Source organism: Triturus cristatus, chromosome 11 (genome assembly GCF_964204655.1).
Source record: "Triturus cristatus chromosome 11, aTriCri1.1, whole genome shotgun sequence".
Lineage (NCBI taxonomy): Eukaryota > Metazoa > Chordata > Amphibia > Caudata > Salamandridae > Triturus > Triturus cristatus.
In genome coordinates, this window is record NC_140594.1 from 548,352,603 (window position 1) to 548,376,617 (window position 24,015).

Below are 24,015 nucleotides of genomic sequence, written 5' to 3' on the forward strand. Positions count from 1 at the left end.
TCGCAGACAGTATGGCATTTATCTGAATATATTTAAAGAAGTCAAAGGTCGGAATGTTAAATTTTATTTGAAGATTCGAGAACCTCTAGCTGGGCGTAGTGTCAAGAAAATCTCCAACTGATACCATTCCAAGGCACTCCCATCATTGATTTGGGGAGAAAGAAGAAAGGAGTGCCATAAGGGCGTATATTTATTAATTTTGGGGATAACCAAATGTTTGGAAGTTTTCTTCCATATCCTCCAAGCACTCTCAATAATTTTAAACTTAATTTTTTTATAATACGATGGCTCTATCTGTCTCAGCAATAAACCTTTGGCTTCCTTCCCTTCAGCTAGTTCATATATTGAGGGGATCCCAATCAGGCCTGTAATATTACTTATTGGTTTTATATTAAAAAGTAGAAACATCCCTTGGAGAAAACTAGCCCAAAAATACAAAGTTATATTTGGAAGCCCCAGACCTCCTCTCTCCTGTGGAAGGGATAAAAGTTTAGAGGATCTCCTAATTTTACCATATCCCCAAATAAATTTAGAAATGTGTGACTCTATGGCTGTAATCATCTTATCCTCAATAATTAAAGGGATTGCACGAAAGAAATACAGTATCTTCGGAAAAATATTAATTTTGACAAAATTAACCCTACCAATAATTGAAAGATTAAGACTATTAACCCTCAAAAGATCTTTCTTTATGTTTAGGAGCATAGGATCATAATTAAGTTGATTAATATTTTCAGTCTTGGGGGATATAGAAGCACCTAAATAAACAGCATTTGTTGCTTTTCTGGGGTCATTAAATAAAATATTATTTGTACAAATAGCAACCGTTTTCTCACGATTCAAAGAATATCCGGACATGTCCCCAAAGGACCGAGTTATATTTTCAATTTCTCCGATTGCCTCGGTAGGGTTCGGTGTTACAACCGCTATATCATCGGCATAAGCAAGTATCTTAGTATCATGCTTGCCTGTTTTAATAGGTATTATCGCAGTACTTGCCAGTAGTTTCATAATCAGTGGATTAATATAAAGGGCAAACAATATTGGGGAGCAAGGGCACCCTGCCTTGTGCCCCTTAGAATGTTAAATGGTCTAGATTCTAGGCCCATCGTCTAAACTTTAGCAATTGGATCTTGATACATTGCTTGTATAGATCTAACAAAGCCAGCCCCAAAGTTGTTCAGACCCATTATTGCCCACAGGTATTTCCATGAAACTCGATCAAAGGCTTTCTCGGCGTCCAGGAGGATCATAGACATCCGGCCCCCCGTCGCAGCCATGATGTCGAATAATGATATGACCCTACGGATATGATCCGTAGTTCCTTTATGGGGAATAAATCCGTGCTGCCACGGGGAGACCAGATGTTCTACCACCCTCCTGAGCCGATTGGCCAAGACCTTTGCATATATTTTTTAATCTGAATTTATTAATGAGATCGGGCGATACGAAGTGGGAAGCTCTGGGGGCTTACCCTTCTTAGGAAATATAACTATATTGGTCTCTTTCCAAGATGGAGTCGTAATGCCATTCCCCTGTATACCTATACAGAGATCTAATATGTATGGTATAATGACCGATCCCAGAATTTTATATACATCTAGGGGGATCTTATCTGGGCCAGCTGCCTTACCAAAGGCCAGGGTGGATAAGGCTACTTGTACTTCGACTAGCGTAATGTCTTTATCTAAGTCACCTCTAGTGGCTGCATCAAGAGTATTAATCATTCCACATTGCCACGACCGTAGTAATTCTTTAATTTCGTCCGACTCGAGAGTCTCTTCGTTAGTATAAAGATTCTCATAATATCCCTTAAAGACCTCTAGTATCTTGTCTGGTTCACTGCAAGTTTTACCATTTGCGTATATATGACTGATTTTATTAAGTGATTGTTTCTGTCGGGTGCGAAGGGCTAGTTGCTTTCCGACCTTTTCCCCGTCTTCGTATAATTTATTACGGCTAGTTTGGTAGGTTTCTGCTGCTTTCTGATTAATCTTGCTATTGATTGTAGTTTTCAGAATTAGCAATTTGCATAATGTGGCTTTACCGTCACCTCCTTTAGTTATATCGGAAGTGTGTTCCTGCTCAACTTCGGAAAGGTCTAACATCTGCCGCTGGTTAACCAGGGCTGCCTCTTTCTTTTGTTTAGCTACGAAGCTGATAGTTTCACCCCTAAGAGCAGCCTTGAAACAGTCCCAGACTATGGCCCTCGACGTGCTATATCGGTTACAGTCAAAATAACCCTGGGCCCAATTCACAGAACTAACTTAAGACAAAATCCTAAATGCCTTCTGTGAATACCGAAAGTCTTAAAACTAGGATTTTTCTCAGTTTAGGAGTCCTAAAGTTAGGACTCCTAACTTTACTACTACTAAACTGAGAAAAATCCTAATTTTAAGGCTTTCGGTATTCACAGAAGGCATTTAGGAGTCCTAAAGTTAGTAGTCCTAACTTTACTACTACTAAATTGAGAAAAATCCTAATTTTAAGACTTTCGGTATTCACAGAAGGCATTTAGGAGTCCTAAAGTTAGGAGTCCTAACAATACTACTACTAAACTGAGAAAAATCCAAATTTTAAGGCTTTTGGTATTCACAGAAGGCATTTAGGAGTCCTAAAGTTAGGAGTCCTAACTTTACTACTACTAAATTGAGAAAAATCCTAATTTTAAGACTTTCGGTATTCACAGAAGGCATTTAGGAGTCCTAAAGTTAGGAGTCCTAACTATAGTACTACTAAACTGAGAAAAATCCTAATTTTAAGACTTTCGGTATTCACAGAAGGCATTTAGGAGTCCTAAAGTTAGGACTCCTAACTTCTGTGAATACCGAAATGAGTAAGTGCCTTCTGTGAATACCAAAATGGTAGTAAGTTTAGGATTTCGTCTTAAGTTAGTTCTGTGAATCGGGCCCATAGTGTCCAAGTCTTGATGTAATCTATGTACTCTTTATTAGCGAGAAGTTTTCTGTCGAAAGTCCAATTAAAACGGGGCCTATGCAGGTTGGACAAATTAATAGTAAGAGTAAGCATATTATGGTCAGAGAGTGTCTTGGGACTTTTTTCGATTTCTGCGCCCGAGATCTGTTCACTGACTAACCACATATAGTCGATTCGGACATATTTATTGTGTGGAAATGAAAAATAAGTATAACCGGGATCAAAATGTCGTTTAAAAGCCCATACGTCGATTAAGTCAAAGCTTTCTCTTAGTTGGGAGAATGCTCTATGAACTTTGGGTTTTCTTCCTGTGTAGGTAGACAGATATTGGTGATAAGGCATTCCTAAATGTTAAAAAGAAATATTCAAATCCCCACACAATATCAATACCTTCGGCCAGGAAGCCATCTCAAGCTCCAACTCTTCAAATATATGTGGGTCATCATGATTCGGAGCATAAAGTGTTATTCCAGATTCTAACTCAATGATGACTCATCTACCAGAGGCGTCTACTAGTTTACGTTTTGCTTGCCCCAAGATGCTTCTGGCAAAAATAGCTACACCGCAGGTTTTGGAGGTTTGTGAAGTATTTGCTAATAAGTTAAACCCAGGCATTTTTAGTAAGTCCCTATCTAACCATGTAATATGAGTTTCTTGAAAACAAAGAATGTCAAAGGACCCTTGCCTAATTAATTCATAAATATTAGCTCTCTTGGCCCTATCATTAAGCCCAGCCACATTCGAGGAGCAAATTTTTAACTTCCCCATAACAGTGTTGTTTTGCATGATTATCTCTCCAAAAATATAGTAAAACATTTTATTTATTGCTCTAAAATTCAATATACGCAAGGAATTGCCATTTTTTCCTCCATTCCGGCTTCCGCCGGCCCTTCCGTCCCCCCATGACTACCACTCCCCCAACCCCCCCACACACCCTCCGTGAGGCTTTTAGACTCCGTAAGAGTCTATTTGATGAATCTGCATAACGAGGTCCAGCGCTGGAGCTTGTGTTTAACATTACGTGATACCTTTTTCAACCATGATAAACCTTGAAATGCTTCAATAAGTGCAGCATAATATCACCCTAATATCACGGAAACTTAACAGCGCTATATTGAGAGCTACTTCATCCAAAGCATCTAAGTACTCCTTGGCCTCGATTTCAGATGTGAAAAATTTTATGGACCCCCCATTAATTATTTTAAGACGGGCTGGATTATTCAAATAAGCCAATACTTTCTTCTCTTGGAAAGGTTTAATCAACTGGCGAAGACGCCACCTCCTTTCCACCGTGGCGTGGCAAAAATTGGGGCGTACGAAATAAGAGATTGTGCCGCTCGCTCGTTTTGACTCCGGTCTGGCTTTCTCAGATATTGTTTGCCTGAGGAGGAAATTACAAAAATATACTAAGATTGCACGAGGATACCCCCCCGGGCGTACAGGCTGTTTTAGATTCAGAGGCACGCGGTGAGCTCGTTGTATCTCTAAGTCTGAGTTCCAGCTCGATAATTCAGGTAGAGAGTCTCGGAATAATCTGATAATAAAAGCCCGAGCATCCTCCCCCTCTAAAGTTTCCGGGACTCCCAGAACACAGTGGTTATTTCTTCGGAGGCGGTTTTCAAAATCCTCTAACTTCCATCTTACATCAGAGAGCTCTGCTTCATGTGACTCTACTAACTCATAGTTTGTTGCAATCTCAGTTTCATTGGATACTATGCGAGACTCAAGGTCAGACAGTCTGTCTCCAAACAAGCTGACGGTTTAGTTCAATCTGCGAAATACCCCTTGTACTTTTCGAAGAGTGTTTTGGGCCTTACACCCGTCATGTGCGGTCTCTTCTCTATGTGCTGCAATAGCTTGGAGAACAGTGTCCAGTACTGTATCGAGAGTAGCTGAAGAGCCTGAAGGGTGATCTAAGCAATCAGGAGCAGCAGCTTGGTGGGATGGAGATGAGATATTCGTCGCTGTGCACTCTGTAAGTTTTTCCGGCATAGATTGGGTAGTTTGGATAGGTTGCGTTGTAGGGGTATAATCCCATACCAAATCAGTCGCACCGTGATGGCCCTTTCTTTTTTTAACTACAGTTTTTTGAGCACCGCGGCCAGAGTCGTCATCATTGTCACTACCCGTTGATATTGAACATGTCTCATCTGATGATTCTAGCTCGTCCGAGAAGGAATAAAAGTCACTTGGGTCCTTTTCTACATCTGTATCAAGAGCTCTCCTGTTGTTGCTTGACACGGTGCTACACCCAGCCCTCTCAATAGTTTTATCTTGGGTATCGTTAGGGTGTCTGACCCCCCCCCCAGACAAGGCGTGGTAACCATCTGATTTTGAGATATATTGACATCCAGGCCAGCCATGATCTCATTAAGGGGAGCCTCAGATGCTATTATGGGAGTTACCATGGCTTCGTCGGCCTTATCACTGGTTCTATCCACACTCGGGTGCTGCAGAATAGGTATAATTATAGGGGGAGCGTTTTGAACATTTTGAGGTTGTTCGCTTGTCTTTATGCTCGTAATTATGCCAGTTTTGGGATGAGGTAGATTAGATATAATGAGGTTATTTTGACGAGCTTCCTTGACATTACCTACGTCTAGCGAATTTGCTTCCAACTCCTCAATCACATCCCCCGTTGATATAGCGGGACTTACTTCACTAGCTGGGCCTCCAGAGCTTTCGAGGTTTTCGGAGCTTCTTGAGCGAGTCTGTAACGCTGCGTCTGTTTTCGCCGACTGACCCTGCTTTGCCTGACCTGGAAGTACTCCACCAGGTGTTCGGCGAAGGAGATCAGCCACTGTGGGGCCAGCTGTGCTTCCTTTCGCTTTCCCCGACGATGCAGCCGTAGACCCCTGCCTAGGAGTCCTGGAGCCCGCATTCGTTTCTTGAGTAGTCCGTTTGCCGATTATGGCATCCTCACGCTGTGCCTGTCTCACCGCCGCTGCCGCAGCCCTTGCCTTGGCCGCAGCGGAGGAACCAGCATCTTTAGGAGGCATCGCAGAGTCTTTCTTGTTAGCGTTAACGTTATCGCTAAAGGCGAATTGACAATTTAAACCCCTGCGTAGCGGCTCCTTCGATTCTCGTGGTACCATCAGCTGCTCGCGGCAAAGAAAACGGTTGACAGAGAGACCAATAAGCGAGCCGAGAGTCTTAAGGTAAGCTCCTGTACTCGCGTTTAGTTTCTTATCGTATACCAGCACCATCAGGAAAGCATAAAAGATAGCGTTCTCTTTAATTGTCCGCTTATCCGATAAATCCCTCAATCATTCTCACTTCTTCTCTTCACGAAGTGTGAACCATATGCTCCGTCTTCTCTCCTCTCATTGTTGAATATCAGAGTTCATAGCTCCACTAGCGCTGGACCTTCTGCACAACAGTCTTAGACGACCGCCATCTTGCCTGCCTCTTTTTTTTTTTTCTTTTTTTTCTTTCTGTGCATTTTTTCTTCTTTCTTCACATGTCCTATCTCTGTAGGCATAGTTAGAAATTAGCATTCAAAAAACCTTTGAAATTCACTGAAAAAAACATATGTTTCAAGCACAATATAGTTAGGAATTAGCATTTAAAAAACCTTAGAAGTTCACTGAAAAAAACATAGGTTTCAGGGGCCTTATAGATAGCTGGACTTTTCACTCGTACAAAACCATTGAAATTCCCCCGTTATAGTTAGTTCAGCTAACTATAACTCGTGCGCCTGCAATGCACTGCTGATGACGTCACATATTACACCACTCATGACATGGTCAGTGACATCACTCATGACATCACTGATGACATCTCAAATGACATCACTGAAGACATCACTGATGACATCATCCTTGTGATAGAGTGGCAGACCTCCTCTCACCCTAATATAACCTTTGATACACACATTCAAAAATAGAAACTAAAATTTTCAAAACAATGGACATACCAATACCAGTTACAACAACCTATTCAGTAATTCTAAGATCTACATACACATCCACTCATTCACCAACAGTCCTGTACAGTCACTCATACATGTACTCACTCATCATATGTACTCATACACCAATACATCCTGTTACACAACGCCACTCATCCATAGAGTTACTCACACACATATTCACTCATGCTAATAAAGAATCAAACATCCATTCACTTGCATATACAGTTATACACACACCACCACACTTACTTCTACAGAAACATACACATACTTAGTATTTTAAACAATCACTTATAGAAACACATACTTATTCATACAGGAATTCTTCCAATCTCTCACTCTCACATATACTCACTTATATACACCAATAGTCACATATACTAGTTTAAAACATATGTAGTTACTCATAAGGACACTATTGAGACAGTCATTCACTCACTAACACACCTATACACACACTCATCCACCCATACAGTCCTGCACACATGCTGTCTTCAACACATACAAACAGTGAGTCACTCATTCATACACCTATGCACTACGTAATACACCCCACCGAACCATACATACACTCAGACACTCATACTGATACTCAAAAAACCAACTAATAACCTATATAGACACTCATGTAGCTACTCACCAACCCAGGCAGCCACTTATACACTAGGGCGCCGATCACGATCCTGTAAAAACCGGGTACGAACCGTCGGACGGAGCATATTCTCCGTCCGACGCGTACCCGGTCGTCAAAATATACAAACATGGAATTACGATTCGCACGGGAACACCATTTCTGTACGATTCGTAAAAAACCCCGACCGAACAAAATAAACCTACAAATGCGATCCGGGAAAGCGCCGACCTGACGTCGGGACGCTCGCAGCCTGCCATTCACGAACCAGGAATTACGAATCGCACCGACGTCATCCCGCACGGTGAATATTTTCCGGCAGCCAAAAACTGCCGGGAAATCAGGACGACGCGAACAAGGACTACCAGTACGCGACGGACAGACAGGACGACGCGAACAAGAAGGACCAGTACGCGACAGGACGACGTGAACAAGGAGTACCAGTATGCGACGGACAGACAGGACGACGCGAACAAGGAGGACCAGTACGCGACAGGACGACGCGAACAAGGAGGACCAGTACGCGACGGACAGACATGGACCCGAACCTACGAGTCATCCCGGCCCTCATAGCAGTCGACCTCCTCCACAGGTTCGGACGCAGATGCCGCAGAAGGTCAGAACAACTAAGGGAGGGGGGGAAAGTGGGGTGGGGTGGGGTGGGGGTGGCAGGACCAGGGCAGGCCACAAACCCCCCACCAAAGTCACACAGCACACATGCCCTGGACATACCTGACTCCCATGCCCTGGTCACTACGAGGGGGTGGGGGCGTGTCCAGATAAGCCAGCGACCGCCACAACGGAAGTCCGTCACGATGCGAACAGGCAACACAACCAGACAGGTACGTCCCGTACCCACGCCTGAAGAGCGTGGGTACGAGTCGAACCACGCCCACACCCACGTCACCCCAACAATGGCGGGACGGCTCGTACCCACGTGGCAAAGGCCTGGGTATGGCCCGCACAAGCATCACATAGCGTGGGGACGGATATGTACGGACCCTACCCCCACCCCGTATGCATGGAGCGTACCCCCCACCCCAACAGTGTAAGTACGACCCGTACCCACACCCGCGTACATATGGAGCGTACCCCCACCCCAACAGTGTAAGTACGACTCGTACCCCCACCCACGTACGTATGGAGCGTACCCCCACCCCAACAGTGTAAGTACGACCCGTACCCACACCCGCGTACGTATGGAGCGTACCCCCACCCCAACAGTGTGAGTACGACCCGTACCCACACCCGCGTAAGTATGGAGCGTACCCCCACCCCAACAGTGTAAGTACGACCCATACCCACCCGCGTACGTATGGAGCGTACCCCCACCCCAACAGTGTAAGTACGACTCGTACCCCCACCCGCGTACGTATGGAGCGTACCCCCACCCCAACAGTGTAAGTACGACTTGTACCCCCACCCACGTACGTATGGAGCGTATACCCACCCCAACAGTGTAAGTACGACTCGTACCCCCACCCGCGTACGTATGGAGCGTAGCCCCACCTCAACAGTGTAAGTACGACCCGTACCCACACCCGCGTACGTATGGAGCGTAGCCCCACCCCAACAGTGTAAGTACGACCCGTACCCATCCGTGTACGTATGGAGCGTACCCCCACCCCAACAGTGTAAGTACGACTCATACCCCCACCCGCGTACGTATGCAGCGTACCCCCACCCCAACAGTGTAAGTACGACTCGTACCCCCACCCGCGTACGTATGGAGCGTAGCCCCACCCCAACAGTGTAAGTACGACCCGTACCCATCCGCGTACGTATGGAGCGTACCCCCACCCCAACAGTGTAAGTACGACCCGTACACACACCCGCGTACGTATGGAGCGTACCCCCACCCCAACAGTGTAAGTACGACCCGTACCCACCCACGTACGTATGGAGCGTACCCCCACCCCAACAGTGTAAGTACGACACGTACCCCCACCTCGAATGCATGGAGCGTACCCACATCCGTGAATGTCAAGAGCGTACATATTGTGAAATTGGAGAGGTGGGTGCAGAGTCCTCCCAGCAGTGCCCTGAGACAGGAGGGGTGTGTGCAGAGTCCTCCCAGCAGTGCCCTGAGACAGGAGGGGGGTGTGCAGAGTCCTCCCAGCAGTGGCCAGACACAGGAGGGGTGTGTGCAGAGTCCTCCCAGCAGTGCCCTGAGACAGGAGGGGTGTGTGCAGAGTCCTCCCAGCAGTGCCCTGAGACAGGAGGGGTGTGTGCAGAGTCCTCCCAGCAGTGCCCTGAGACAGGAGGGGTGTGTGCAGAGTCCTCCCAGCAGTGCCCAGACACAGGAGGGGTGTGTGCAGAGTCCTCCCAGCAGTGCCCAGACACAGGAGGGATGTGTGCAGAGTCCTCCCAGCAGTGCCCTGAGACAGGAGGGGTGTGTGCAGAGTCCTCCCAGCAGTGCCCTGAGACAGGAGGGGTGTGTGCAGAGTCCTCCCAGCAGTGCCCTGAGACAGGAGGGGTGTGTGCAGAGTCCTCCCAGCAGTGCCCTGAGACAGGAGGGCTGTGTGCAGAGTCCTCCCAGCAGTGCCCTGAGACAGGAGGGGTGGGGGCCTATCACTCCCAGCAGTGCCCTGAGACAGGAGGGGTGGGTGCCTATCACTCCCAGCAGTGCCCTGAGACAGGAGGGGTGGGTGCCTATCTCTCCCAGCAGTGCCCTGAGACAGGAGGGGTGGGGGCCTATCACTCCCAGCAGTGCCCTGTGACAGGAGGGGTGGGGGCCTATCACTCCCAGCAGTGCCCTGAGACAGGAGGGGTGGGGGCCCATCACTCCCAGCAGTGCCCATGGAACGCAAAGGGTGGAGTAGTCAGAGATACCATGCCCACAAATGTCAGTCAGGTGCACAAAGACCCTGCAGTACATGTACCACATGTGTTCGAGGCTGGGAGTATACGCATGCATAGCGCAGAAAAGAAAACATGTACACATGAAGTCATGTCAATAGGCCACATACACAAGTACAATGACTACCAAGGATGCCACGAATGATGCAGGTGGAGACATCGCTCAGCATGCATGTGCAAAGGTGAAGGACTACGTCACACACCCAGCTAATGGACCCACAGCTCTGTGCCAAAGTCAGGGGACACCCTGCAGGGAAGAAGTCAGGGTACACAGAGGAAGGAATACACCTTGGGACAATTGCAACATGCAGCAACTGCTTACATGAATGGAGAAAGGTAGCTAACACCGTGTGATGGCACACAGATCCCAGGGTCCCCCCTATGAGCAGCACACTACTACATTTCCCACACACCCAACACATGACCAACACCCACAACCATGTAGCAGCCCCACCAACAGCAAGGCCAGCTATGCAGGAGTGTTCCAATGGCAAAAATAAATAGCTTTATTCAGCATGAGAAAAAAACGAGTATGACGTGAGTCCAATTTTAACAAAGGCCATAGGGCAGTCCAGGAGTCCCAGCTGGATGGGGGACACAGTGGGATGCGTGTCCCCTAGCTTGCCTTCCACAGTTACAATCCGTTGTCTTCCACAGGGGTCAGGGCATCATGTGGGGGGGAAGAAACAGGCACCGCAGGGACAGGAGGGTGAAGGGTAGGTGTCGTGGGTGCAGGGATGGAGGACTCCACCACAGGGGGTGGGGCAGGGCCAAAGGCGGAGGCCAGGATCTCGCTGCACACCTTAGCAAGGTCCTCCAGGGACTCCCCTGCACCCGAAGGAACCACAGGCCCCAAGGAGGGGGGGGTCGGAGGGATGGGTCGCAGCGCCACTGTGGGAGGGTGTGGACAGGGGGGGGAATCAAGCACCCTGACCGGGGACCTCCTTGACCGCTTGCGGGGTGGTGTCACTGTGGGGCTCAGGGACAGAGCGGCCATGAAGGAGTCTTTGGGGGAGATTTGGCCAGGAGAGCTGAGGGGAGGGGATTTGGAGGGAGTGGATTGGGTGGAATGCGGACTCCCACTCTGGCTGCGTGTCACACGTTTGCCCCCCGACCCAGTGGGTGTGCCTACTGCACCCTGTGTGTGCGTGTCAGGAGGTGTGCGGCAGACCTTCCCTGCTGGTGTGGTGCCTGTGTCTGTTGTGGTGGGTGCATGCTTACGTCTGGGTGTATGTTGGACAGGCATGGGAGTGGGAAGTGTGGAAGGAGCAGGGGTAGGGGGTGGGACGTAGCGCTGCAGGAGACCCACTGCTGCAGTCAGTGTGGAGTCTATGGACCTCAGCAAGTTGCGTTGGTCAGCCTGCGATGAATTAATGCCCTCCAAGTATGCCTCCATGTTGTTGAGGACCTGGCTGTGGCCATGGAGGACATTAAGGATCGCAGTCTGACCAATCTGCAACTGCCGCTGGATGTCCACAGACTCCGCATTGGCGGCAGCAGTGGAGACAGGGGCAGGGGGTGCGGTGCCTAGCAGGAAGGAGACATGTGGTGACCGGTCACGTTGGGAAGGGACACGAGCACGTGGGAGGCGGCTGATGGCAATGGAGGGGGCGGTGCCAGATGTAGGGCTGCTGTCAGATGGTGGTGCAGACACCGCCCACTCGGAGTGATCATCCTCGGACCCGTCCGCTTCATAGTCTGTTGTGCCAGTCGACAGGTCCCCGGGGTCACTCTCCACCGCCTCTGTCCCACTCGAAGTGTCAGCCCCGATGTCACTGCTGGCACTGGTGCTCAGTCCCTCCGCGCCGTCTGTGTCCATGTCTCCCACCGTGTCCCCCGACGATGCTGTGGGCAGGGTGAAGAGACAGAAAGTAATCATACACCTGTATACATATGTCACATGAGTACAATCTACGTAGGTTACAGTGCATAGCCTGAAACAAAGGATGAGTTACAACTACAAAACAAGGTACATACGTAGGCCCTGCAAGACACAGTTGTGTGACCCACCATGCCATGGAAAAACTATGGAGAGCATGACACAATAGCAAATGAGATGACATGGCATTCTGACTGAGGAGCAAGGCCCTGGGGACAATACAGCACTGCATCTGCACCACACAGCGTGGCAGGAAATTGGGATGAGCAGGGACCACATCCAGGAACTAGAGGCACATGCAGCATAGGTAATACTGAGAACATGCCCACCCTGACTGGCACGCTGCACCTTGAGTGTATGTCCAGACAAACATCACACACTGGCCAGTCCGAGCAAGGAGATGACAGGTCTTGACATGTAGGCCATGGCCGCCCCACCCACCCCCTACATGAGACACATCTGTGGAGACACAGGAAGCACTTACATCTCTTAGTCTGGGTGAAATACACATGGGATGCAATAATTCAAGATTGCACACCAAATACCCAAGGTGCGCCTGTCCAAAGAATCATGTACAAATGGGCATCATCAGATGATTGCTACAAGACATACAGGCAATGGCCACTGTGAGTATGTACTTGGAAAATCATGTCAGGCTGGACAGTGGACACTTGTAATACATCTCACGTCAATAAACATGGTGCCAGGGGACAATGGCACAGAGCACAACCTATGCTGTAGACACAGAGATTGTCGGCATTCTCGGATTACACACATGATACCTAGGAAAAGATGCCCCTGGGGACAGTAGTGGCCACACAACTCCATGCTCCTGAATGGAAATGACTGCAACACACGCTAACATCCCAGGACTATGCGTAACGCACACTCATGCACATCATGTGACAGGCCACCACATGGGACATGCCTGCTGGAAGGCCTCGCACTCAAGAGATTAACTCCCATGTCTGAAATCAGCATTAGTGCCAACTGACATGGAACCCACAAGTCCAGAACTGGACAGGGCACAGGCAAGGTCACTAAACCTCTTACAAACCACCCCCACACATGATGCTGCAGGCATTGTACACTTGGAGAAGGTGTCAGGCTATTAACTTTGTGATGGAGTGACTACACAGAGACCAGGGAACACATTGCAAGGTGGGGAAGGGAGGCAGGAGAGGCCTGCAACACTGTGGGTAACAGGATCGTCACAGCACCATAAACCCTGGAAGTGTATCCATGGAACAGTGCACTTACAAATGCTGGTGAAACACAACAAACACACACATGTACCTACCCCTTTCCGGCTGCTGCATCTCCTGTAGACGCCTGTCCAAGTCAGGAAAGACCACCGCCAGCACACGTTTCTGGATGTGGGAGAGACAGCGGCGCCCGCGGTTCTTGTGGCTCTCAGGTGAGTCCCCCAGCAGGAGCCGTGCGATCCTCCGCGTCCAGCACCGGATATCCTGCCAGCGTTTCCTCACCTGGGACAGGTGCCGCCTCCGACCATCCGCACTCCTCACGGCGCTGACGGCGTCCAGCCATATCTGCTCCTTGGCAGAGGCGTCTACCTGTGAGGATGAACAAGTGACACTACATCAATACACCTTGCACATGTCACGGGGACACAGATTATAACACATTTGCTGTTTACAACAAGGCATAGTATGCATCCAACGCATTGCAACTTTGTCATAGGGACATGATCCTGTGGGGGAAGGCCAAAAGCAGTACGTGCCATTGAAAGGACACAGGTGGAATGAGGGCAACTACACAATCAATGATCCAGGCTCACACTGTGCATCACACCCACCCCTCCTGTCTCAGGGCACTGCTGGGAGTGATAGGCCCCCACCCCTCCTGTCTCAGGGCACTGCTGGGAGTGATAGGCCCCCACCCCTCCTGTCTCAGGGCACTGCTGGGAGGACTCTGCACACTCCCCTCCTGTCTCAGGGCACTGCTGAGAGTGATAGGCCCCCACCCCTCCTGTCTCAGGGCACTGCTGGGAGGACTCTGCACACTCCCCTCCTGTCTCAGGGCACTGCTGGGAGTGATAGGCCCCCACCCCTCCTGTCTCAGGGCACTGCTGGGAGTGATAGGCCCCCACCCCTCCTGTCTCAGGGCACTGCTGGGAGGACTCTGCACACTCCCCTCCTGTCTCAGGGCACTGCTGGGAGTGATAGGCACCCACCCCTCCTGTCTCAGGGCACTGCTGGGAGTGATAGGCACCCACCCCTCCTGTCTCAGGGCACTGCTGGGAGTGATAGGCCCCACCCCTCCTGTCTCAGGGCACTGCTGGGAGGACTCTGCACACTCCCCTCCTGTCTCAGGGCACTGCTGGGAGTGATAGGCACCCACCCCTCCTGTCCCAGGGCACTGCTTGGAGGACTCTGCACACTCCCCTCCTGTCTCAGGGCACTGCTGGGAGTGATAGGTACCCACCCCTCCTGTCTCAGGGCACTGCTGGGAGTGATAGGCCCCCACCCCTCCTGTCTCAGGGCACTGCTGGGAGTGATAGGCCCCCACCCCTCCTGTCTCAGGGCACTGCTGGGAGTGATAGGCCCCCATCCCTCCTGTCTCAGGGCACTGCTGGGAGGACTCTGCACACTCCCCTCCTGTCTCAGGGCACTGCTGGGAGTGATAGGCACCCACCCCTCCTGTCTCAGGGCACTGCTGGGAGTGATAGGCCCCCACCCCTCCTGTCTCAGGGCACTGCTGGGAGTGATAGGCCCCCACCCCTCCTGTCTCAGGGCACTGCTGGGAGGACTCTGCACACTCCCCTCCTGTCTCAGGGCACTGCTGGGAGTGATAGGCACCCACCCCTCCTGTCTCAGGGCACTGCTGGGAGTGATAGGCCCCCACCCCTCCTGTCTCAGGGCACTGCTGGGAGTGATAGGCCCCCACCCCTCCTGTCTCAGGGCACTGCTGGGAGTGATAGGCCCCCACCCCTCCTGTCTCAGGGCACTGCTGGGAGGACTCTGCACACTCCCCTCCTGTCTCAGGGCACTGCTGGGAGTGATAGGCACCCACCCCTCTTGTCTCAGGGCACTGCTGGGAGTGATAGGCCCCACCCCTCCTGTCTCAGGGCACTGCTGGGAGTGATAGGCCCCCACCCCTCCTGTCTCAGGGCACTGCTGGGAGGACTCTGCACACTCCCCTCCTGTCTCAGGGCACTGCTGGGAGTGATAGGCACCCACCCCTCCTGTCTCAGGGCACTGCTGGGAGTGATAGGCCCCCACCCCTCCTGTCTCAGGGCACTGCTGGGAGGACTCTGCACACTCCCCTCCTGTCTCAGGGCACTGCTGGGAGTGATAGGCCCCCACCCCTCCTGTCTCAGGGCACTGCTGGGAGTGATAGGCCCCCACCCCTCCTGTCTCAGGGCACTGCTGGGAGTGATAGGCCCCCACCCCTCCTGTCTCAGGGCACTGCTGGGAGACATCAGGCATTCCCCCCCCGGGACCCCCCCTACAGTACAAAGCATGTGTGTCACACCTGGACACAATGGCAGAAGTCACAGTCACTAAAAAGGGACACAGTCTGTGCCAGTGGACACTGAACTCACCTGATAACCTGGTCGCCCATACAGCATGGGGTACCGTGGGAGGATCACATCCACCAAAGGCATGTTCTCCTCCAGGGTGAATGGCTGTGACCTCTCCACAGCCCTTGACATGGTTCCAGGGAATCAGTAGCAGCAGCTGGGTCGTGGAATACAAAGATGTGCAGGCAAGTGCACCCTCATGGGACCTGGCTGCCTTATATCTGCCTTGCTGGCCCATCTCATGCACAGGAGTACAGAGTGATTGGTCACTCACATTTGCATCCTATGTTTCCTCCAATCCCTTCAAACCTAGCAGTCTGTGTGTTCTCTATCGGTTTCATTCTCCTGCATGATGTCAGCCCCACAAACACATTGCAACAAACTAGATTCATTCCAACTGACTACTGCTGTGCACCTTCCAGTACACATTCAAATTTTGAACTTGGTCTCCATGACAACCAGCATGCATGTAGGCCTTAATACTTGTCCCTCATGTGTCCCCTATGTAATTTGGAGCTCCACACACAGGTACGGTGCGTTCCGGGGCCCTAGGGCACCCCAAATGCATTGCAATGGACCGTACATGCGTGCCTACGTTCACTATCACTATGGGTGTCCTCGCGTATGCGTACACGTAGTGGTAAGGACCGTACACACGCCTGTACGCTCCCTATCACTATGGGTGTCCTCGCGTATGCGTACACGTAGTGGTACGGGCTGTACACACGCCTGTACGCTCCCTATCACTACGTGTACGCATACGCGAGGCCACCCATAGTGATAGGGAGCGTACAGGCGTGTGTACGGCCCGTACCACTACGTGTACGCATACGCGAGGCCACCCATAGTGATAGGGAGCGTACAGGCGTGTGTACGGCCCGTACCACTACGTGTACGCATACGCGAGGCCACCCATAGTGATAGGGAGCGTACAGGCGTGTGTACGGCCCGTACCACTACGTGTACGCATACGCGAGGACACCCATAGTGATAGGGAGCGTACAGGCATGTGTACGGCCCGTACCACTATGTGTACGCATACGCGAGGACACCCATAGTGATAGGGAGCGTACAGGCGTGTGTACGGCCCGTACCACTACGTGTACGCATACGTGAGGACACCCATAGCGATAGGGAGCGTACAGGCGTGTGTACGGCCCGTACCACTATGGGTGTTCTTGCGTATGCCTACTCGTAGTGGTACGGGCCGTACACATGCCTGTACGCTCGCCATCACGATGGGTACACATACGGCAGCACTCCCATAGTGATATGGGAACGTACACAGGCCCTCTTCGCAGCAGTACAGCAGTTTTCACACATCACAGTGGTGACAGGCGGCACAGAGGTAGGGATAGGGCGGACATACTTGTCCATGGATGGACATACTTGTCCATGGATGGACATACTTGTCCATGGATGGACATACTTGTCCATGAATGGACATACTTGTCCATTAATTGACATCAAGGCATCGTCTGTGCATTACTACATGTGTGGGGCACAGGTGTGACGGCCTGTGATGTGGAACATTACTCCTGAGTCGAGAAGGCACCAGATGTATGATGAGATGTCTACAGATGTACTGTGTGATGGCGCAATGTGTGCCAGGCATGCCCTTGACTCCTTTGACATGTGTGCATGTCGTACTGCTCACTTGGGGTGAGCGTCACTGGCATGGCACGGACACCAACACACGGAAGTGTCCCCTGATGCCCAGTACAGGGGTTGTCACACCTGACTTGTCACTACCCACGGTGCACAATGTGACTATGTCATGTATGTGTGGGGGCTTCCCATCAGGTTGATGTTGGAGCACCCTCAAAAGCTGCAGCCGTTGCAGCAACCAACATGTGTCTGTGTGTAGATTGTCATTGCACACTCTTCCTCACACCATGCCACATGTGGTATCGGATGTGAGGTACACATGTATACATGGGACACGGAGTAGCGTGACAAGGACATGTCAGCATCCTCACAATGAATGTGTGGTGAGTCATAACATGTGCACCTTCATGGCAAGGTGTGTGGGCTGTCCTAGTGTAATGTCATGTGACCTGTGGCTCTAGTGTTCCGCTACCAGTCTCTGCAATCGGCATCCTACTTCTGCTGATGTGTGGGCGTATGTCACTCCTGTCTTGCGTCTGGCTGTTCACTTGCACTGGGACACAGCTATTCCCATGGCGTGGCATGGGGAGGTTCTCAATCTCCGTGTGTAGCTGGGTCTTGGTAGGAGTGTCACCTTGCATCCATACGTGTCCTGGGCATGTAGCACATACCTGACTCCCTATGTAGCATATGTGTATTGACAGATTAACATGTGCTCAGTACATATGAATTGTTGTCGTAGTGCACTCACTCTTCCTTGTCACTTCCAAATTACTGCAGAGCGCCGCCTCTTGCCCGACCAATTCCGGACTTGGCTGCCATGCAGGAGAATGACAGCATCCGGCTCTACCGCTTCACCCAACCGTTGATTCTGGAGTTGACGGCGAGACTGGCACCACACCTGCAACCGCAGCACAGGTATCCTACGGCACTGACACCCCAGCTGAAGGTAATGGCTGCCCTACATTTTCTTGCCACGGGTACCTTTCAAAATACCATAGCTCATGTTGGTGGCATGTCCCAGAGCATGTTCTGCCGTGTGCTGCATGATTTCTTAGAGGCCATGTTGATTCACCTGGATGACTTCATCAAGTTCCCAACCCCTGAACAGTTGACTGTGGTCAAGCATGGATTCTATGCCCTGGGAGGGATGCCCCATGTCATTGGGTCCATAGATGGGACACATGTAGCTTTGGTACCGCCACACGCACGGGAGGTGGCGTACCGCAATCGGAAGCACTACCACTCCATCAATGCCCTTGTGGTGTGTCAGTCCAACATGGTGATTTCACATGTCTGTGCTCCTTTTCCAGGATCAGCACACGATGCCTACATCATGAGGCGTAGCAGGATGCCTGAAATGATGATGCAGCTGCGCAACGAAAGAGCATGTGTTGTTGGTGGGTACAGTCTGTCTGTCCTGTAATTTGCATAGCCTACCAGCACGACCGCTTCACCATTTCTAACGATGTCCATGTGCTTCCCATGTAGGGGACGCTGGCTATCCCAACATGCCATGGCTGCTCACACCTCTCCGCAACCCCATCACGCCGACCCAGCTCCGCTACAACACCGCCCATGGCCGGACAAGGCGAGTGATAGAGAGGACGTTTGGCCTGCTGAAGAGCCGATTTAGGTGCCTCCACAAGACCGGCGGCGCGCTCCCATATGCCCCTGCGAAGGTCTGCAAAATCTTCATGGTCTGCTGCATGCTGCACAACATGGCAGTTGAGAGAGCTGTGCCACTCATCCTGGATCGACATGACGAGGACCATCCACCCGTGGAGGACGAAGGGCTTGGCAATGGGGCTAGTGATGTGGAGGATGTGGAGCCGCAAGAGGACATCCGGACTCGGCTCATACGCGACTTCTTTGCTTAGTGGTGAGTACCAGTGTCTGAGTGTGCACGCATTGGTCCCCGTGTGGCATGTGTTGTGATGTGTGTCTCCACCTGCATGTATGGCACGTGAGTCAGAGGTGTGTGTGGGTGTGTCACTGGAGTGATGGTGGCAGTGATGGTTGTATTTCCCCAGTCATAATTGTGACCTAGCATGTTGTCATCCATACATGTGTCGAGTAAATGCACATGCAAGTGGCTGTGCTTTTTGTGGCTGACTTCTTGTGTGTCTCTCTTCCCCAGGTACTTGCGCATGCCGTCTGCTGCTTGCATTGTTGTGGCACTGCTATTCCTCATGGACACGTCATCGTGGGCTGACTCAGCGTTACAGGCACGGACACGTTTGGAAGTCTCCATAGGGTAAGGGATGCATCAGGGGTGTATTGGGTGTGGCAGTTGTCCACGATGTATGCACACTGCCCCTGTCGATGTTTGGTTCCTCTGCAGCCATGTAGCATCCCCATGGGACACGACATGCAGCTGTGTACACCTGAATAGATGGTCTGCCTGGTTGACAGTCATCAGTGATGGGATAGTGGATTGTGATGATGGCATCAATGTGTGTGACACTGCCCTCAGACACATACGGTTAGCATTGGCTTGACATGGTGTGGGACTTCCACATCAGCGGATCAATGGTGTATGGCAGTCTCTCCGTGAGCAGCTGTGGGTGTTTAGCTGTTAGCCGACAATTAAGTGCCAGTTCCATGGCTAACACGCATTTGTGCTGCAGAAGGGGGGTGCCAGTGTTGGACCCACATGTTACTCCACAAGATGTGTTCATGTGTACTTCAAGTTGCCTCTGCAATCCCGAAAACATGACTAATAAAGGTGTCCCTATGCCTCCAAGGTGCCTCTTCTCCGTCAATGCTGGTGTGTTGCCACGGTGCATCCAGCATGTCTGGCATGGTTTTCCCTGATAGTGGCTATGTGTCGATGTGTCGAGTAGCAAGATGCAAGCTGTGTGTGTGGGCTGAGACTGTGTATTGGGCATGATGTCCATGACTGTGTGGGTATTGTGACATGTGCCATCCCCATGCATCCAACGTTGGCCAGGCCCCCATTCTCTGCATCCACCAGACTCAAGCTTGCAGGACATGGTTCTGCCACCTGTCTACACATACCTGGGTGCCCCCAAGGACCCTGGACATGATCCCTGACCTCTGCGCATGACTGTTGCTGTACTCAATGTGTCTGTCAGCACGGTTTTGCGGCCAACCCCTCAGCTGGTTTGGCCCATCACGGGTGTGTATGGTGCTCCATGTCTGTCTTGCCTAATACACTGTGACCCGTGTGTCCTGTGCCAGACTCAGGCCCCAGGGTGTGGATGGTTGGAGTCAAAAGAGAGCTCAGGCATGTTTAGACTTTACAACACACATGTAAGGTAATAATTCAACCAGCAGGCATCTTCTCTTCATGGTGTGATTTTTTATTTGGGGGGGGGGGGATGAAGTGAGGGGCTTTCCGGGAGTTTTGAATCCAAAGTTCAGTAGGGGAGTTGGTGTCCTTGCCATTTGAACTCCTCAGAGTCCATGCCACAGTCTTTGTCAACATTGGTCAGACAGTGACCAGCAGGGCCATGTGGCAGAGAATGTCTCTTGATGCTGTGATGCTGTTGCTCCAGTGGGCCAGGTGCCAGGCCAGGTGTCCTGGGAGATGGTGATGTTGCGCCGACCCTCACGGTCTTTTCCGTGGACGACCCGCCCTCCTGCGGGGACCCTCAGAAGCAGGCCGTGACGACGTCTGGGATGCTCCATCGGATGTTTCCTCCTCCTCCTCCTGCTCCCTCCCTGTGGGTGGTGATGTTCTCCGCCTTCTGGCACAGGGAGGGTCGGCCATGTTGTCGGCCATCTGACGGAGTGTATCGTGAATCCCCTTGAACACCGTCACTTGCTCAGCCTGTCTGTCCTCCATCCTCCATTGGTGTTGCAGTAGACAGGCATGTTGCTCGGCATGTTGCTGGGCCTGCTGGGTCTTTATCTCATCGAGGGTCCCCTTGATCTCATTGAGGGTGGACACAACCTGGCCCATGCCCGTGGTGTCCTGCCGGTATGTGTCCAGGATGTTACGGACATGGGAATATACCGGTTCCCCAGCCAACTGGTCAGGCTCGCGCCTCCGCCGTCCTCCACTCCCACCACCCCTGCCCACTTGCACCTGGCCTGCCCTTGTGGGTACATCGGGTCTCCGGGACCCCTGAGGGGTGGCATTGGCGTTGTCGCCTGCCTCCTCCTGGGTGCCCGGGACACCGTGTCCCTCCTGGCCAGCCTGGCTGCATTGTGGTTGTGGGGCAGGGATCCTGGGTGTCTCCTGGGATGTGGCAGGAGTGGGGGTGGTGGTTGGCACAGTTGTACCTGACGCAGGTGCTGCAGGTGGTTGGACACCAGAGGTGCCAGGTCGGTCGGGGTCGTCCACAGAGTGGTGAGAGTCGTCGCTGCCGATGGGATCGGGCTCCCGCAGATCCGGGTCCTGTGAGTCTTCCCCCCCAGTGTTGGGGGGTGAACCACGACATTGACCTGTGTGTGAGAGAGACAATGTTAATTTTGGGCCATGCAACATCCATGTTTCATCAGTTTCAAAGTTGCCACTTTTCCTCTTGGAATGAGGATCTGTCTTGCATTCCACTCACAGTGCACTTGTGCATGGGTGTGTCCCTTGGGCACCACTTTGGCCCCTTTCACTATGTGTGGCACAGTCTTACTTGCTGCGTCAAGTGTGACTGCAGTCAGCAGTGGAGTGGGCAGGTGTGGCGAGCCATGCATTGGCACCTTCCGTGTAGCACTGTACATGTGCACATGGAGTGGATCCACACACTTATAAAATGCAGGTAGCTGTCGTTGTGCTTGTGAACAGGTTGTGACATGGCCCTGTGTTTGGCTATGGAGAAGAGGGGGGGTTCTGGCACTGGCCACCCTTGGCTACATGCACGCTGTCTACCTGCTGACGAGCAGACATTCCCACACACCACACGGCTGATTTGCTCTCCCTGTGTCTCCCTCCCTCTCTGTCCCCCTCTCCCTCCCTCTCTGTCCCCCTCTCCCTCCCTCTCTGTCCCCCTCTCCCTCCCTCCATGTGTCAGCCTCCTCCCTCTGTCCGTGTCCCTGTGTCTCCCTCCCTCTCTGTCCCCCTCTCCCTCCCTCCGTGTGTCAGCCTCCTCCCTCTGTCCGTGTCCCTGTGTCTCCCTCCCTCTCTGTCCCCCTCTCCCTCCCTCCGTGTGTCAGCCTCCTCCCTCTGTCCATGTCCCTGTGTCTCCCTCCCTCTCTATCCCCCTCTCCCTCCCTCTGTGTGTCACCCTCTGTCACCTCAGCCCAGCTTCCTGTGCACACACTGTTAGCAGATCTTTGAATGGCCCTTGGCTTGTTGATGTGAGTTTGTTTCTGATCTCCAGGCACCCAACCCGCAAAGATCGAATTTTTGGCGCTTGGGCTTCTCTCGGTGCAATAATCTTTGAGATTCCACTGCATTTGTATTCAATTTAGGTAAATTCCTTTGGAGTTGCAATTGTATTATATTTAATGCTGGTCTATCTGTATTTATATTCTTATGTTACATTTATTATTTTTCTGTTGGTTTAGTATGGCATCCCTCGGCCGCATTGAAACATTTTAGAAGCTATTACGCCAAATTATTTCTCTCCTATTGATACAGGTAATTTAGAGTTTTGGTCCTAAATGATTTTTGTCTATTAGTCTTGGCCATATGAAGATTCGCCTTTGTTTTGTCTGTACATATTTCCCTTATTTCTTTTCATTTTGTCATTTTTCTTTATTTTAACTCTTCGTCATCTCTTGATTCTTTATCTGTTATTCTCCGGTGCGCACGATCAACCTCCTGAATTTAATGTTATTATATGTATCCGTCTATTTGATGCAGCTGAGTTACACTTTGTGAAAATAACACATATGAATATGTTTTTATTGGTCTGATACAGGTTTTCTGTTCATGTATATACGTTACTTCCCTCTTTTTTGTTTCAGGTCCCTATTTTGATTTGTGTGGTTCTGTTTCGCCCTGAAGAAGGTGGTACTCCGTCCTTCGGAGTTGTTTCACCGAAACGCACGTCGGCGTTTTGCACAAGGGCCCCTCCCTCTTGAGTCTCCATACCGGATTTAACATCTAGTCAAATTGTTTTCCTTTGAAATCCCTATTCCACCAAGGCCCACATACTCACTTGTGTTCTTGAGTATTTTTGTGAAGACCCTTCTGAGGGTTGGGTTACCCCTTGTACCACTTATTCAGTTCCAGTATAAACAGCACAGTTGTATGAATTTTGATGAATGTGTGTGTTGGTTGTGAATGAATGTATATGTGATTAGATCCTTTTCTTTCTCTGTTTTTTTCTGAGTGGGAACCTGTTTTTTCTGAATTTTGGCGCACTAAATGTCTCTAATGTGTTAAATTTGTATATATCAATTATCCTAATTAACGAAATAAAAAGAATTTGTATGAAATATTAATTGAAGTGGTTGTGTACATATGTATGTATACATTTTTGTGTTTCTTTCCTTCTGTGTATCTCTAGCTTGCATTCAAAAAGATTTATTGATACTGTGTACTTCTTTTATATAAAGGGTAGAGTTTACTTCGTTTTGCATTTAACTAGTTTCCCCCTAGTCTCTACCTCTATCTTGTTTTTGGGGCCCCCCCTTTGTTTATTGACCCATTGGGTGTAGTGTCTGTGTGTGCGCTGCTGCTGTGGTGGTGTGTGCTGCCACTCTTTCACAATGTTGGCTGTTCATTAGCTGCT